This window comes from Strix uralensis, chromosome 2 (genome assembly GCF_047716275.1).
Source record: "Strix uralensis isolate ZFMK-TIS-50842 chromosome 2, bStrUra1, whole genome shotgun sequence".
Classification (NCBI taxonomy): Eukaryota; Metazoa; Chordata; class Aves; order Strigiformes; family Strigidae; genus Strix; species Strix uralensis.
In genome coordinates, this window is record NC_133973.1 from 112,602,747 (window position 1) to 112,621,266 (window position 18,520).

The 18,520-nt window shown below is 42.7% G+C and overlaps 1 protein-coding gene across 11 annotated transcripts in view; it reads left to right on the forward strand.

The window, feature by feature from the left end:
- STARD13 (StAR related lipid transfer domain containing 13) overlaps positions 1-18,520 on the forward strand; it is a 306,520-nt gene that overhangs the window by 210,965 nt on the left and 77,035 nt on the right. The gene's annotated exons all lie outside the window — the stretch shown is intronic.

An 18,520-nucleotide genomic window follows, 5' to 3' on the forward strand; every position in this document is an offset into this window, starting at 1 on the left:
AATTAGTAGCTTGAGGGCACTGGTTTATTACTGGTATCCAACTCTGTTTTCATTTACTAAATGACATTCTGAAAGCTTCTATTCTGAACATAATCACCTTAGGGTATCCACTGAGCAGAGCCCTGGATGATTCAATTATTGCTGAATGCTCTTCTCTCCCCAGAACATAGGGCTTCACGCATTAGCAGCATGTTTAGTGTTTCACAGTTGTTCTCTTTGCACTCATCAGGGTTTTCCCAGGAACAGACTGGAAGGATACAACTTGCTGCTACTTCTTGAAAACATGTTATCTTTATGTCTCTTCTCACAGTAGCTGACTTCTCCAGATGAGTGTGTTAAAGCTGATGGACATATTTTTTATTGTTTCTTTACAACTCCGCTTTCCCCTTACTGTTTATGAAACCTTTGCATACTTTTCATAAAGCTAAATTAAAGAAATTTACGGGATATGCTTTGTCCACATGGATTGTCAGACAAAAATACAGTTTCCACAAAGTTTTCTTGGGAGCTGGTGTCAGAGAATCAAAATTGCCATCAGCACATTGCTCTGTTTCCAAAACTGTCCCATTTTCCACAGAAAATAAAATAGTCCAGACCAAGAGGTAAACTGTGATTTTCAGAGCTGCAGCAGGTCTGCAGTTTACAGGTCAGAGCTGTCAATAGACTTGCAGAGCTATGACAATGAATTTTGTATTTGAGAACAAAAGACTGAAAAGAAGGAACGCATCACACATCTTTGCTGAAGGGCCATCAGGAGTGAATGTGTTAGCAAGTGCTGAACTTCAAAATTTTTTATTTTGTACAGTTTTTGAAATTTCAGTTTACCTGGTACCCCACATTTAATAGGCACTTTTGAGTAACAAGATAGCAGCCACTGGCTGAACTGACATGTATTTGAGGATTTACTTAGCCATAATGAAAATCAGAAATGTGCAGGTTAGCTGAAGGCCCTTATCAGCAGATATCCCAGGTAATTTTGCGCACCTGTCTCCTGCCCCCTCAGCTGCTGTTGTTCCATTGCCAGTACTGTTCCACCATATCCCTAGATGTGTGTTTCTCCTTCCTCACTAATCTAGGTACACACAGTGAACACAATTTTAAAAACTTTTTCCCCTCTGCTTTGCTACTGAACACCTCAGCCACCTCAGCTGCCCCATCAGCTGAGTCCAAACACACATACCAAAGTATTAACGGGCATACTGGTCTTTTAAACACTCAAACTTAAACTTTCTCAGGCCTTTTGTAGTGACGTGATGGGTTTGAAACATTCAGTAAAAGCATGCCGAATTTGGCAAATTTCTGGTGAACTGAGGTGTCCTTCAATAGCTCAGCTGGGGGGAGCCAGAGGTTTCAGGTCCCCTGTGCTGGTATAGGGTCAAGTTTCCAGATCCCCTGTGCCCTAGTCAGGAGCCTGGAAATCATGGCAAAGACTTTCATATGTGCAGCTCAGAACACTTCTGTTTATACATGGGTCTTCTGAGTCCAAGGACTTAAGACTGGTGACCCCAAAACACCTCAAAACTGTCAAGCCTGGAGTTTGTGACAGGTGCTGACTGCTCCTGGTGTTACTATTGTCAATGACTTGGCTCTTGATTTCATATCAAAGAATGTGTCATTACATCCTTGTCCATCAGATGAGAAGTCAAGAGGCATTGACAAAGGCCAGAGCCAAACACTTTTTTCCTGGTATTTCTGAAAGTTAAATATGTTTGAATTTCAGTTTGGGTGGAAATTTAGAAAAAACACTTTTGATCCTGATCAAAATTCAACTGAACTTCTACATCTCCTGCATGTGGCAACTACCATAGACACATTCCTTCCCAGCTGCTCAACAACCCCAGAGCAAATGAAAGAATGTGAGAAATAATGGTAGTGTTCATGAGTCTCAGGAGGAACAAAAGCTTGACAGAATCTGAAGCAGAGATGGCCAGAAAATCTGTAAATTTTTTTCTCTTTTCTAACCTGAAAAAAGATTTTTATTTCTAAAAGAACATGAATGGCATACTAATTCCCCAAGGACTGATGTTTGCATCCATTCAAGCTTAGCAACCAACAAAAATATATTAGAGCTTAACTTCTATTACTTCTGTAGTGCATTTGCTGTTGTAAAAAAATGGGATACAAGAGGAAGTCAAGGCATAAAATATGAATTGAGGCTTTATGAAGGCATTGTTAAAATCTTGCCATCTGTGAAGACGAGGTTTAATAGTTCTTCCATTTGCAATTCAATGAACTTGCACCAATGCAAATCTGATTAAATCAAAGGGGTAGTCAGTTCCAATTATTTTTATTAATGACCACAGCTATAATCACTGTAAACACAGAGTTTCTGACACTTAATAGAAAGATTTGACCTCATAAAGCTTAAACCCATTAGTTCATTTGGCCTGGCCTGTTCTATCTCATGGCTTGTGTTGAGAACAGAATTTGGTTGTTTAGCTTCAACATCCTTCCTCAAAACTCATCCTGTCTTACCTTGGAGACAAAATTTTAAAAAAGGCAGAATCTACCACATTCCTTCATAGTTTGATCTAGAGTTTACTTCTCTTGTATAAAAACCATACACTTAACTTTTAATTTGAATTTGTCTGTCCTCACATTTCAGACATTCTTGTTGTGCTATCTTCCTGAAATTAAGAGAACTTCACTGTCAGGTACCACTGCACTCTGATAAAACTATTTCTCAAACTTCTTTTTTAGATGGATGAAATTACTGCTGCTCACTATGCCATTACTTTATCCAATACTTAAATAATTCCTGTGGGTGTTTTTTGAAACCACTTAATTTTTTTTCAAAAAGGATGTCAAAGCTGTCCCAAACATCCATCCCTAATTATTATTTCCCTGACATATCCCTAAGGATCAAATTACTCAGTTTTCCACAGCATTTCACAGCTATTTCTCCACTCAGTCCTTTTTAGAATCACTGACATCATGATCACAGCATCTTTTTGAAGTATGCAGTCACTCACCTGAAGAAGGAATGAGTTTTATCTCCTAAGGGCAGGGGCTTTTTGGCCATATCTGCAGTGACGGAGGGCAGGTGAAAAGGTGCAGGAAAGTTACAGATTATGGCAAAAAAAATTTTGTTTCTAAGGAAAGCTGGAAAATCCTGTTGTGGTAGTCATGAGGCAGGATGCTGCATTTTGAGCTTGATAATTCAGCAGTGTTGAAATGGAGGAACAGGAAACATGAAGGCATTTGGGTGGGAAGTGAGTAGCATGTGCCTTCCATTTGCTGGGACAGTAATATGTTGGGTTTATTGCTCACAGTATGGTTATGCAATGATATTGCCCTGATATTGGTTCTGTCATATTTTAGTAAGTTTCTAGTAACCTCCCTGAAAAATGGTATGTTTTAAGTTGAAAATGTCTTTTCACATACATTCCAGTCAGAGTCAGTCTCTTGAAAATCCATTTAAAGAGCAAATCACAGGCGTCTAAAAAGAGAGGCAGGAAAAATCTTAAAAGCACTAAATTCAGCATTTTGGAATAAAAGAAGCTTAAAACAGACAACATCTGTTGTTTTCAATCCCATGGGATTTTCTGCTTTTTTTTCCCAAATCCCAGCCCTTAATGAAGAGCAACGTCAGATTTAGAAAGGACAAAAAAAAAAAAAAAGATTTATACAAAATTAGAAATGTGTCTGGAAATCTGAAGTCCTTGGGTATGTAAGCCAGCGTCTGCTCCAGATCTTCCTTTGGTAATGGAGAGAGGTCCAAGTATTGTGTGATCACAACAGTTCTCAAATGCTACCATATATTTAATCTATGTTGGGATGAATATTGACTGAAGAAAAAGGATTTAAATTTAGTTTTTAATGGCCAAAACCAGCTGCAGAATTGGGCCCAAAGGTTTTTAGAAAGTTGGGAGGTCTCTGCACAATGATAAGTGGAATTGCCGTGACATATACAATAGCATAGGCTACTAAAATGTTTGTGGGATCACATAAATTTCAGGGAAATGCAGAATGTTTCCAAGAATAACCAGGTTTATTAAGGTATTGCTGGAACTGTTCTTTTATAGTCAACAGGTTTTTTAATACTGAATTTCAACATACTAAGTAGATGCATATGTAAATCACATTCTGTCAAAATAACTTCTTGTATAAACTTTGTTTTCTTAAGGGTTTGGAAAACTTTAAAGCAGTTCTGAGTATTGAGTCAACATACCAATGTCTTAACAATGTCATAGCTGACACTGCACTGCTGGCACTGTTGATACACTTCAAGTATCCTGTGATTTCCAGCTTGAGTGTTAGAAAAGGAAGTGTAAAGGAAAGGATTCTGAAAATGGCCATAACACTTCACACTTTCCCTTGCTGCAGGTATAGGAATAGTCTTTTGGCAGTATAAGCTTGTCACATGCATCAACATATTTTTGTGCATTATGCCATTATGCCAGACTGTGAAATTGCTGAATTATCTAGTGATCTGGAAACAAACTAGCTTGCTATGTAGAATTCTGGCCTAAGAGGGGAATAAAGTTGATTGGGCAATGTAAACTTGAGCTTATCTGTCATAAGCATAGCCCTGAAAATTTAAATTCTATCCTGCTTGCAAGTGAAAGTTCATGCACTCTCAGCTATGTGAGGGAAAACCAGGCAAAATCTTCAGGTGCTTTGTTAACAGCTGATCTGGACTGGAGAGATCTGTCTTAAGTTATTACTGTTCCTTGGTCAGCAAGTTGCACTGGTCAGGAGTGCCCCCAAACCAACATCCCCTCCCCTGCTGAAAATACAGTTGCCATTCTTTTTTCCATCAGATACGTCTTGTCTCTGACATTCGTGCTGTTGCAACCTTTCAGCTGGTCTTCAAAGCCCTACTGCCGTCCAGTGTGCAGTTATATTCTTACTCAAGGCTCCGGCAAATCTGGCATGTGCTGGGTCTCCCTGCAAGCTGCCTTCAGCTGCAACACAACATTCAAGCACTTGTTTACCCATTCATAAAGACCTGTAAACTGCAGGTCAAATTAACCTTAATGATGCTTGACCATCTGCAGTCCAGAGGTACTCAGCTAGGATGCTGAAACTTTATGTCCCAAGGAAGAAGATTTTGGAGGATGACTGCATGGCCCTCTCGGGGCTGGTCAACCCGTGGGTGTTCACTCCCTGGACACATCCAGACAGAGCCATGCAACAGATCTGTTTGCTTAAAGCCTCCCTTCTTCCCCCCAGTGATTACAGTCGTATTTGCTTAGGCAAATGAAGAGCTGGCAGGCTGAAATGTAGGCTGAAAGGCACCTGGTGCTAAGGAAGCCCTTCCCTTTGCACATACATACTATTACAGGCCTATAGCAGTAACAATTCTAATTTGTCCATGAGCTGCACTGAGGAGTACTTTCAAGGTACACATCTCTATTAAGCTCTTTCACAGAATCTATACAAGCAGCATGTGTATGGAAAGAATTCAAAAGCTCTGGAGTGCATCACAAATACATTTGTTAAAGCAATGGCTATTTTTTGTTGACGGACCACAGAGTAATGAAAAAACAGCTCTATACTTCCATTCTTTTTAACGCTGCTACCACATCTCTGATACAGCAGTGTTGCAGTGGTATAAGGGAAGATTAGCTTGATTCCTGGCATTATTAATGATGCTGATATGGTTATTTTATTAAAGTCTGTATTATTTTAGTTTAGCTTTGGCCGCTCTGAGAGTTATGTATGCAAGTAAAAAGAAGGCATTTACTCTGGGGTGAATCCACTGACTCAGTTTAATGTTGACAGCTTTATCTGGATTTAAGCCACTGTATATAGGATCCAAATCTGAGCCGACCTCTGACTGTGAGCGTGTAGGATTTCTTGTTGGGAATTTGGTACTCTTTCAATGTTTGCCATAGTCCTGTAAATCTAGATGGTTTAAGGTTCATTCGCTGTACGAGCTGACCATCTGCTCTCAGTAATTGCAAATTCACTTCCAGTATTAATAAACTGTTCTTGTGTTCTTGCATGTCTCTAAAATGCCTCAAGCAACTGTTCCTTCCTCACAGGGAAAAATCACAGCAGCTGTGGAATTCACAAGGACTTTGGTGCTTGTCTCTTGCTACACTTCTGGCAGCAAAATGGCAAAGTGCAAATAACTTTTCTAACTGCCTAATAACTGCAAACCCATTAAGTGTAACTTCTGTGACACCAGAAAACAAACCCTTGCTTTAAAAGAGCCCTAATGGGATTAGTGTGTGAACACCTGGGGTTGCTCTCAGGGCTGCCTACTAACTGGAACATGTTAGAGATAAGGACCTGGCTTCTCCTTGAGCATTGACCAGAGTAGCTGAGTGATGCCCAGTGGAGCTGGGGGCTGCAAGTGTGAGGTGGGAATGCACCTTCTCATCTCCAGGCACCCCTGTCTCTCCCTGCCTCCTTCCTAACGTGGAAGGATGCTCATGCCCCTTCACACATTTTTCTTTTGCTAGAAAATCAGCAGTCCTGGCAAGGAAAAAGAATCTCTTCTTCAAGAACACAATCACATCTGTCTTGTGTTTATTTAGTCTCCTTTGATAAAGGAACAGTCCCAGGAAGAACTCAAGGCACTGTTTTGCACAGTCCTTCCCTGCTCACTGGTCCAGGACTCCTGCTAAGGAGCTGCAGCTGCAGCATGAGCTCTGGCACTGGCATCCCCACACCCTGCCTGGGGCCAAGCCACACACCATGGTCAGAGGGTCCCCATCAGCCTGCACGGGGAGGACGGGCAGCCTCAGCTCACCGAGGCGAGTGGGCATCCACCAAAACACTCTCTCCTGGATCTAGGTAGTTATCAACAGCTACCACTAAGTATTCTTGTGAAATGCAAAAGCTAAAATCCTCTTCTGCACTGAACTGCCCAAGTTGTATATTTGGGCACAGACTACCCGATCTCTAGTTTCTTGCAAAACAGCTGTCAAAGGACAAAGTGACACTCACATTTTGCATAATACCTTAATGCTTGGAAGTATCTGCCTACCAACCAGAAGGGACTTAAACCCACAGTCCCCAAATCTTAATAGAATATATGACCAAAATGTTGCCAAGTACTTGAAGGCAATACAAGGAAGAGGAAAGAACACACATTTTCACTAAGGTCATTGGTTTTTATTGGGCTGCCCTGAAATTTCATTTTAGGAATCGTGTAACATGGTTATGCTGTTTAATGCTTTGTGGCAAAAGTGTGGAAAACATGACAGAGGTTGCAGAAGACACAAAAGTATTTAATTAATCCAGATGGCAGAAGATAAAGGAACTTAAACATGTGTATTGCATTTTCATGGCAAGGTTTTGGTAGTGAGGTTACAGGAGTGGCTTCTGTGAGAAGCTGCTAGAAGTTCCCCCCATGTCTGATAGAGCCAATGCCAGCCGGCTACAAGATAGACCCACCGCTGGCCAAGGCTGAGTCCATCAGTGACACTGGTAGCACCTCTGTGATGAAATATTTAAGAAGAGGGGAAAAAAAACCCCAACTGTGCAGCAGCAGCTGGAGAGAGGAGTGAGAATATGTGAGAGCAACAACTCTGCAGACACCAAGGTCAGTGAAGAAGGAGGGGCAGGAGGTACTCCAGGTGCTGGAGCAGAGATTCTCCTGCAGCCCGTGGTGCAGCCCATGGTGAGGAAGCTGTGCCCCTGCAGCCCACGGAGGTTAACGGGGGAGCAGATCTCCACCTGCAGCCTGTGGAGGACCCCATGCCAGAGCAGGTGGATGTGCCTGAAGGAGGCTGTGACCCTGTGGTGAGCCCATGCTGGAGCAAGCTCCTGGCAGGACCTGTGGACCCATGAATGTGGAGAGAGAAGCCCACGCTGGAGCAGGTTTGCTGGCAGGACTTGTGACCCCAGAGGGGAGCCATGCTGGAGCAGTCTGTTCCTGAAGGACTGCACCACATGGGAGCGACCCACACTGGAGCAGTTTGTGAAGTACTGTAGCCCATGGGAAGGACTCACGTTGGAGAAGTTCATGGAGGACTGTCTCCTGTGGGAGGGACACCACACTGGAGCAGAAGAGCGTGAGGAGTCCTCCTCCTGACGAGGAAGGAGCGACAGAGACAACATGTGACCGCAACCCTCATTCCCCATCACCCTGCACCGCTGGAGGGAGGAGGTTGAGAAATCATGAGCAAAGTTGAGCCTGGGAAGAAGGGAGGGGTGGGGGGAAGGTGTTTTTAAGATTTAGTTTTTATTTCTCATTATCCTACTCTGATTCGTTTGATAATAAATTAAGTTAAATTTTTTCCCCAAGTCGAGTCTGTTTTGCCCGCAATGGTAATTGGTGAGTGATCTCTCCCTGTCCTTATCTCAACCCATGAGCCCTTTGTTATATTTTCTCTCCCCTGTCCAGCTGAGGAGGGGAGTGATAGAGCAGCTTTGGTGGGCACCTGGCATGCAGCCAGAGTCAACCCACCATAACAGGACATAATTAAGCTAGGTATATGAACAATACAATGGCAGATGAAATTCAACATTGCAGAAAGCAGGGCAATCAATAACTGTGAGGAATAATCAGATCTACATTGACCCTTTGCAGGTTTCTAAATAACCTGTCACAAATTAAGTTTGCAAGAAGACACTAGATCTGATTTCCAGCACTAGGCACTGTAAAGGCCATGTTCCTTCACCTCCTGGGAAGTTGGGGTTTAATGTCCTCCTTTAAAGTACAGCCTTGTGCAGGTCTCATCTCCAAATTTCTGCTGATTTCACTGTGTCTCTCACGCAGGGGTGTGATATCATCTCTGAATAACCCAGTGAACCCCAGTTTCAACTCAGTTAAAACTGGAGGAACTGAGTTTCTGCCAGTATTGCCTCTTTCGCTTATACTATGCCTAGGTGTTTCTCAGCATACAGAGAAACATCTTTCAGTTTCTTCCCCACACACAAGCCTTCACTGTGGTTCTTCTGTGCATGTGTATTTGTTGCATTAGTTCTACAGCAAACTCCACTCGTTAAATTCTGTTCATGCTTGACATCCTTTCAGCTGACTCCTACAGCTTGCCAGGCTCCGATGAGTGATGTTCAAAAAGAAGAATTGGTTTTAAAACAAGTGTCCCCTTAGGTTTGACTACTCATTGTTTGCTTTGGGCTTGTCATGGAGTAGTAGCTTCCATCCAGCCAGCTGCACTGTGCACTCCTCATCATCATCCTCCTCCTCCTCACATCCACCTCCTCCTCTGGGGTTTCCCGTTGCAGGTAGGCAGAGCTGGCTGCCCACATCAGGTCCTGCTGCTCCCACCAGCCTGTCAGGGCTGGGGTACCTCACTCCACAAATGAGATTTTAATGCCAGAAGAAAAAAATTCTCATTTTTGGTGTTTTGCATTCTTCATCTCCTATTCACTGGGTTCAGACAGCTGGGACCAGAGCAGACATAAGGGCTTCATGGCCTCTAGCAGGCAACAGCTAGAGCTGCAGGACTTCCCAGCCAGTACATAAATTCATGGAAATTTTTTTTTTTTTTTAAGTCAGTAGATGTTTTCCCCAGTTCCCTATGGAAACAAGGCTTATGCAAACACTCCCTCTGTGTGTGCTGTCTCCACTTCACACCCACAGTAAATCTGGAGCCTGATTTCAGGTTAATTTAGCAGAGGTACAGAAATTGCACAACCAGTTTGTTCCTCTAGGGTTTGTGTCAATAGATGTGCCTGCGTCGAGGAGAAACTTTTAACACTCTCCAACAGAAAGGCTGTTATTGTGCAGCTTCACACAGTACAAGACACCAAAATATCGGCATCAGAGAGAGATTACATGTATGGAAGAAGCTGCTTGGATATCTGTTGTGAATCAGCCTTATTTGTTCACCTGCTCATAGAAGTCCTGACCTTTGATTTTATTTGATAATTTGGTTAGTGTAGACTCAAAGAACATCATGTATCTTCCATGGCACTGTCAGATACTCCTCCTGGGAAGGGAGAGGGGAGATGCTCCAGGTTCCTGGTACTGTGCAGACCATCACAGTACACTGCTTGCTTCATTGCTTATAAATCTATAAGTGTCCCTCAAGTGGTTAGGATGTGACTTCTCATTTTAAAAACTTATTTCTCATGTGTTACAAACACTTGAAATGACAAAATTACTGGTAATGACTTTTCTGAGTTTGTACCACAAATACCAAGCCCATGAAGACTGAAAATGACTCACATGGAACTATTCAGCCTTGTCCTTGGGTACAAAATATCTTGCAGAGGGCTTTTTTTTCCTCTCATTTTTCCTAGAAGTGGTGTTTGAAAACAAAACCGCAATGTGGCCTTTTTGTGCTAGGAAGTCTTTGTTGCTTTTGCCAAGAGAGTTAAGAGGAGGAGAAGGCCTGGTGTGGCATCATATGCTTTTGGTGTACAAAAATATGTCTAATTGGGACCATCTTAGGAGGTACTAGTATGATGTAAATGAAATCAAATAGCACTGTTTTAGACTCTTCATAAAAATCCCTTCTCTCTGTTCCCTTGTACTCAGGCTCTTAATTTCTAAAACCCAGTAGTGGCCTGTGTCTTGGCTGCATTAGCTGTAAGTGATTGTCTCACATGTCCAGGTAGCTTCCCAGCACTGACGTACGTAATCAAGATCCTTAAAGCAAATCTCACTTTGCAGGAAATTACTTTGGGAGAACCATCATTTTCTTTGCCCAAAGCTGCCTAATGTACTGCCAGTTGTGATTTTTCTTTCATTTCCTCTCCCTCTGTAAAGCATGCTGAAAGATCTGGAGGACTATGGTGATAGAAATACGATTAGTAAATATTTTGGTGTATGTGTGTGATGAAAGAAAACAAATTTGTCAATAACATAACTTACCAAAAAAGCAAAGGTTAGTTCTTTGGGTTTCTGAAAGGTCAGTGAGACAATGTTTCATACTTTAAGCATGCTGAATTTTGCTCAGAAAGAGTCTTTATATGTTTAAAAGAGAAATTTTATGCTGTAAAATAGTCACAAACCAGACTCCTTTGCTTTCTCTTCAGTTGGTGTGAGGATGGGGGAATCACATACTGATTGGCACCACTAACATCAAGAATTCATGCCTGTTCCCCTAAGTGCTTGTTCAAAATAAACCTCTGATGTCTTGATTATGGCCTGTTAAGCTCCAGAGCAGTTTCTCAGATGAGTTGTCAGCATGTAGGCATTTTCTACTGATGTTTGAGGCAGGGCTGTGCAGAAAAACTTTCTTTTCCTGTTGCTTAGAGACAATCTTCTGTGATAAGCGGCATCTTTCTTTATTTTAACAAATCCCACCTTAAAATCTCTAGGGAATCCATGATACTCTGTAAGAGGTAAGATAAGCCTTCTAGCCTTGTTTGGACTTGGTTTCATTGTAGAAGGCTAGAGGTCTTAAATATATGGATGTGCTGTGAAATATTTTTGGTGGAAGTGAAAGAGGAGGTGCTGGGACAGTTGTTTACTCCCAAGCTCTAGGCTACACTACTATAACTAGTAAAAGTCTTGCAATGGGAGAGTTGCTTTGTGGAGAGTTCTGCTTGTCTGTTTTCATAAGTATGGTTATGAATTTTTGCATATAAGTGTAAGAGTTGAGTTGCCAAAGGGTATTGAAGGCCTGGCATACTTCACACAATGTGCTTTCTATGAAGAGGCTTTCAGATGCTGGGAGTGTTCTGGACATAATTAAAGCATTTCTGCATCTAGATGTTGCTTCTTATTCCTGATCTGGAAATGCATTTTGGCCAGACTTTAAGAAAATTACTATCAGAAGCATGTCAACTTTGAGATGCCATGTATCCTACTGCGTTCACCTTGATATATTTTACTCAGATTCTGCCTGATCATAAACAGGGAGTTTGGGAATACAGTAATTTTGTCAGATAAATTATCTGAGATAGTCACAGACCTGGCACTGAGATATGATGGTGGAAAATCTATACTTAGGACTGTGGCACAGTCTGTGCATCAACTACAGCTCCTGTGAGAGATCGAAGAAATTTCACCCTGGGCAGCGATTGTACCTGATTTCAGAAACCTCAACAGTCAAGCTAGAGCCGTATTTGGAAGGAGTCTCTTAAGTTTTAGGCAGTACAGGATGTGTTCTCAGCCATTTACTGCTCCCCAAGCCAACAGTAAGCTAGCACTTGGCTGGGTATTTGGGGAAGGCTCTGTTTCCATAGGTATTAGTGCTTGAAACCATTAAGTGTTCCACAGCTCTTTTACAAGAGGAGTAATTACATCCTGTCGGCAGAAATTACTCCCGCTGTTTAATTTGGAAACCATATTCTTTGCTTCCAGTCTTGTATTGTTGCACTGCAAGTCGCAGCTGCATTTTCGGCTCAGGGTGGTGGCACTTCTCTCTGACATGTGCATGGGGGATGATAGAGATGCCAATGATGTCCCTTGGCATGACATTTCAGGTTTGGTTGTGACTGAGGTAATTTTAAATGGTGCAGGTGTATAGCTTCAGTAATACAACTTTTCTTCACAGCAACAAAAATAACTTTTCTAGCTCTTGTTTCCCTGTGGGAGGGATCCTGAGCCAGCCCCTGGGTGCATTGGGTCTTGAGGCAAATGCTGATGCTGAACTTTCCTCTCATACGCTGTCCTTTTTAAGTCTTTGATGTACAGAAGGAAATTAGCACTCCAGATGATTGTTGTCTGTTAGTCGTGTTTTTTAATTACTGATTTTCAGGACACCCAATTAACTTTTTGCTGAAAACAAGGTTTTTTTCCTCCCCTGAAGCAAGTCAGTGATTCATATATTAATATAAACTTTTTAAAAAGTTTGATTCGTGCAGCAATTCCAAGAATTTTTATTTCTGAGTCTTTGAAGCCTTTGAACGAACTAATGAAATACTGTGCCTCTGCCATGCACAAACTGAACCTCATGTTAAGCAGAGCTCCTGTCATTGAAGTGCAGTAAGTGCCATTTTCAGGCCCCTGGAGATGCTTTGTCCCACAGGATCACCTTAGCGGGAGCATACATCCACACTCTCCCAGGTCCCAGCCTGCAGGAGTGGAGAGGCAAGGAGGAGGTGCCACTGAATTGAGCATGGCAGCACTGGTCCCTGGGAAGGGAAAAATACTGGGGAACAGAGCTTGCTGAAGAGTGTTGGGAATCAGGATGGGATTTATTACCCAGTTTGATCAAACCAAAGTGAACTGCTTTGGGCTGGGCGCTGGGAGCCCCTGCTTTGCAGAGAGACAAGCGGGTAGATCAGCAGTTATTCAGTCGCATGATGAGTAAAGCAGAGAGGCGCTGCTTAATTTTCGTAAGCGAGACTCAAGCTGTGGAGTTTAGAGTTGAAAAACATTTATATTGGCTATTAAAGGGAACACATGTGACACAGAGATATGCCATGTAAACTTCAGAGATTTTCCAGCAGGAGAAAGACTGTGAAAAGCTAAATGAGTACCAAGTATAAATGAGAGAGGTTTTCCTGAAAAAGAAGTTAGGCAATTCATATTTTGATCCTTCAAAGAATGTATTTTATGTTAAAATGCAAAAGTGTATGGCTTTCTCATCAGGTAGAGATAGTAAACTGTCCTACTTTACATAACCACCACAGTAGTTAATGAGTGACTAATAGTTCAGGAACCCTTGGGGAAATGGCAGTCTTAGGTAAGAGCATCTACTGCATGAAAACTGCCCAAGAAAAAAATCCCCACTCAACACATTATCATTACAATTTTCTGCTTTATATGGGAAGTTTTCAAATCACATTTTTCTTTTGATTTTGCCTTGAAATGCCCATTTTGATGCAGAGTTTCAAATAGTAATAACCCTGATACTATTTTTCCTTTCCCCTTGTCTTTTTTGCTGAAGGCATATCTGTGTTATGCAGCACTTTATGTTCCTTGTCTGTAACTTTTCAAAATTTCATAGCCTTTAGGAAAAAATATGAGTGTGTTTGTAGAGGAAGCCTGAAGACAGGGTTCGCCTGGTCCTCGTAGCACAAAATAAAACCATTGCTTCGAGTTCTCCTCCAGAATCTGCCAGGGTTAGCACAGGACATCCAGTAATAAAACAGGATGAAAGGGAAGCAACAAGCAGTGGGGCACTGGCTCTGTGTGCCTTTCCTCTGCAGACAGCTCTGTTTGTGGTTGTACGGTGGTTATCGGTGGTGTGGTAGCGTGATTAGGGGATAGCAGCAGGAAATACTGGCATCATCTAGGAGGCTGGCCATTGGGAGCGACGGAGGAGATCAAAGGCTTGAATGTGTTTGCAGACTGGAGAATAATTGCAAGTCACTCCTGAGATGTGGCCTGGCAGGGCAGCCCAGCTGTCGGCTCTGTCCAGCAACGTATTTCCACAGGACACATGAGTACGTGGCACCGTGGGGCCCCATCTGCAATGCTGCACTCACTTCTCATTCCCCATGATCCAGCCCCCATTCAGCTTGCATCAGTGGATTCAGAAAAGCTGTTAGAGGGGAAATGGTTTATTTTATCAAAGGAGACTGAAACAGGGATGTGTTTTAGTCTCCAGGACAAGGTTACTCTCACCTGCAACTGGAGGGTAAACATGAATGAGGGGGAAAAAGAGCTGGAAGACCGTGTAGCCCAACTGTGAAGAAGTTTCAGCTGAAAACAGAGGTCCCAACCATCCGAGGAGGAAGTCTGCAGAGCAGTGGTGGGGAGATGTAAGCAGACGCGAGTGCTCATTTTCATAGATGAGCATCTTCATCTTGCTCATCTTTCCAGCAGTGTCCTCATACCTGGTGTTTCTTCTCAAGGGGCTCAAGGCATTTCCAAATCTATCTAATGGCTCATGCATGCTGTCTTAGCAAAGCAAAATCTGACAGTAAGAAGAAATAATGTGTTCTTAGTATCTTAAGAGTTTTAAGATGCAAAATACAAGGTTTTTAATAATTCTGATTACCACATTATAAGCAAATACACTGAATTCAGAGTGCTTTTAAACTATAAAAACTTTTGCCCCAACAGCCTCATGGTAGAAGGCTAAACATATTAAATTAATTCAGCTCCCCAAAAGAGTCCAGAGCCAAGCAGGCATAGCCATCCTCACTGCGCAGAGAAGGCCAAGCTTTCCTGTTTACAAGTCGTTAGGGGAAAATGACAAGTAATTTATTCTTCCTCCTTCCCCTCCACTGTGGTTGTGGGGAGCTGAAACTATTTGTGAACTTAGTGTTTCAGCAGGATCAGAAAACCAAAGGGACTGTTGGACTTGAGACCACCTGAGGTGCTTTCCAACCTGAATTATCCTAGGGCCCTGTGATTTTATGATCCAGCTTTTTTAAGGACAAGGCCAGGCAGACTTCCACCAGAGCTTTCATATGGAGCTCTGCGTTTGCTCCCTCTGCCATACTTTCATCATAGGGTCTGTGAGAGCTGAAGGTCCTTGGATGGAGTCCTAGCTCATTGCAAAGTAGCTCTTTAAATCAAAGTGAAAGGTCTTCCTCTGACAAAAGTTCACCCACCAAAATGCTTGATCATGTTTCTTCTGGTGATTCCCCAAGTGTCAGCAGAGGGAGAGGCTACAGGTCAGAAGGCCCAAATGAAGATCTGTGTGGCACCCTAAGCTCTTCCCCAGCAGAGCGTTCTTGCCTGTTGAACTTCTGGGTAAGGGGTCATCCTACCACTTGAATAAATCAGTAGGTCTTCAAGTCTTTCACTTCATATGACCTTTTCTAATCTCTTTTTAAATGATACTGGGACTAATTAGCAATCTGACCTGTGGAGCCACAGTTTGTGAAGTCTGATTTTTGAATGGTGTCCAGTCTCAGCAGATCTCACAACTATCTCCAGGTGAGGGGGAAGTGAGGGGGAATCTGCACAAAACTGGTAGGAGGAACCACTGTCCTTCAGCCCTGGGGTGACATCTGTACTACTGAACAAGGAAGGTTCAGGCATCCCACAGCCAGGGAGCATAGACTGACTCATGTTCACACTGCTTAGGAGGTTGGTAGGAGTGGTCCAAAACAGAGCCAGAGAGAGAACCAGCAGTGCAGATGATCTGGACCTGAGTTCATTCCATGGCCATCTTGTGTTCAGCCATACTGGACTATTGTAGGGCTCTGTTCGCAATTAGCAAATAGTGTGGCCCAATAGGAGAAGATTTGCAGAGAGAAACAGTCCTGATAAACCATCATCTGTGGTACCACATTTTGCTGCTTTATTGTGGATTACTCTAGTTTGAGCCTGTGAACTGAACACTCACTAGTGGTGGGAGCAGATCTTCCCATTCATCCCCAAGGAGCACAGTGCACTGTCTGGAACCAAAGCACGTGGAGGATGATGTAGAGTAAATATATTTATTTTCACCTGCAGCAGGCTTTTTTCCTTGCTGTTCAGGTGATGGTCAACAGTCTCAGGGCAGAGAAAGCGCAAATTTTGCCTTATGTGCCATAAACGTTACTCCAGTCAGCAGACAAAATGCTCTGCAAAAGTCCTTGCAAGAATCCCATCCGGGGTTCATATAGTGCATGTCACATTGTGGTATCAAGCCTTTAATCTCCTCTTACAGCCTTTGCTAGAGATTCAAAATTCTGTTATTATTCAAATGGTTACGTACTACTGATTGGTCTCATTTATGGATTTTCAAGTACATTTTAAAGGTCAAGCAAGTAATTTTAATCATTCATGTGTTTTTTGACAACTGATAAGTACTGAATGTACAGCAGCACCTGGAAAGCAGATTTATTGTATTTGCCAGTACATATTTGGATCAGGCACAGGGATGGTGCTTCTCCCCTGCTTGTTTCACTCTTCATCATCGAGTTACTGGCACTGATCAAACAGTGCATCCACAGGAGAGCACTGTCATTTCAGCACTTCAAATCTGAGTCACAGTTGCTTGGACAGGGGCCCAGGACTTGTGACTTATGGCTGCTGGTTAAGAGAGTAGTAGCTGCATCAGAGCAGTGCTGTCCGCAGTTCAGAGCATTCCTGGCTACTTAATCCATACTGCTTTCTCCTAGGCTGCCTGGCTAGTAACCATTTGGAAATTAGTCTGGTGTAGTTGTTCTCAAATTCTTGTGTGCAAGCCACTCATGTGGTCGTTGTGGAGAGCCGTTGGATCGCATCGCAAGATGACAACTGACTGTCCTCAGCTACTGTTTGCAGAATTGTAAGCAAAGAAATGAGAATTTTCCCATTTCTACAAATATCAGTCACAGATTGGGAGCAAGACAAGCTCAGATGTTCTAACATCAGCTTCTACTATATGAACTAAAGGGCTAACTGTATTGTTTATGGAAGCGGTAGTACATACAGGGATGGGCAGCAAGGCTGACCAGTCCCAGCATCAAACAGGTGAGATTCTTCAGCTTAGGGAAAAAAAAGACTTAAACGGGATCTGACAGAAGCCTGTGAAGTCATCTATTGTGTGGAAAAACTGAACTTGAGTTAACTGTGGGGCATGTAATGAAGTGATTAGAGAGTCAGCATAAGTAGACAGAAGTGCTTTTTTTGGTGTTTTTCCACTATGTTTTTGGAACACATTAGGGTTGGGTGAAAGACACTTCAAAAAAGGATGAGATCCATTCATACAAGACTGGTGACGCAGTAGTCCAGCTCCAGCAGTTGTCCAGGGAAGCCCCCAGGGTCTCTGCTTGCTGGGAGTCAAGTGGCACAGCTGGGGAAAAGCTGCTCCCAGCACATGCCGCTCTTGCACCCTTCCCTGAGCTGCTAGTGGAGCTGAAACTCGAGGGGTCCTTCATCTAGCCTACGTCAGGAGCTCAGCTGCTCTTCAGCATGGGCAGCAGTCAGGAGACTGTGTGCCACCAGGACACAATGAACTGTTTGCAAGGAAGGAGCTGGTTTTAGCCCTGCCAACACTTTGAGCTTGGATGCGGCTCTCACCATAGAAAAACCCGAGAACCCCAGGATTTTGCAGCCCATTCAGACTGTATCCAGATCTGCCCAGTCATTTTTAATTTCCACAGCACAGTTTCTTAAGAAGATCTGGAGGGTGGAGGATTAAAACAATTTACAGTTTACAGAAACTCAGCTCTGTTTTGCTCTGTTCATGGGAACAAAGTTCGTAGCACTGGTTTTATGGTACCACCTTGCTTTTATACTCCACGCTTTGCTAAACATGATAATGAGTTCAGCGCTCTATAGTGCACTTAGTGCTGTGCAGAAAATAAAAGTATTTCCTGCCCACACTTCAAAAGAGCTGCTATGATGGTAAAGGCTCTTTCAAGCTTAGGGCTGCTAGCCTAAACAGTATGTACACTGGGTTAGTCTGTGAAAAAGCTCTGTATTGCAAATGTAAATTTTTCTTTGTAAGAATGACAAGCTCCTGTTCAAAGCAAAGCACTATATAAAGCAGTTCACTGAGGCAGTATGTTTTACCATATTCCCCCTCTGGAACAGAGAGGAGTTTTGTATTACATTAATCAGCTTCTAAGCCCTGAAGGTCACAATTATCTGGCCACTATTTTTCAGTATTAGTGATTTTAGTACATGATTAACTTTCATGTGTGCATCATTAAGATGAGGAATTGTTTTTGAAGTTTCAAATAGAGCAGCAGGTCTTAGCTGTAGTATTTGCCATACTTGCTCAGCCACTGTTAAAACGGATGATTTATAGAAAATCCAGCTGTGAGTTTTCGTTTCTTCAAGAGCAGGAGGCGGGACTAGAAACCAACCTAAAACCAAGTGGAGCATTGA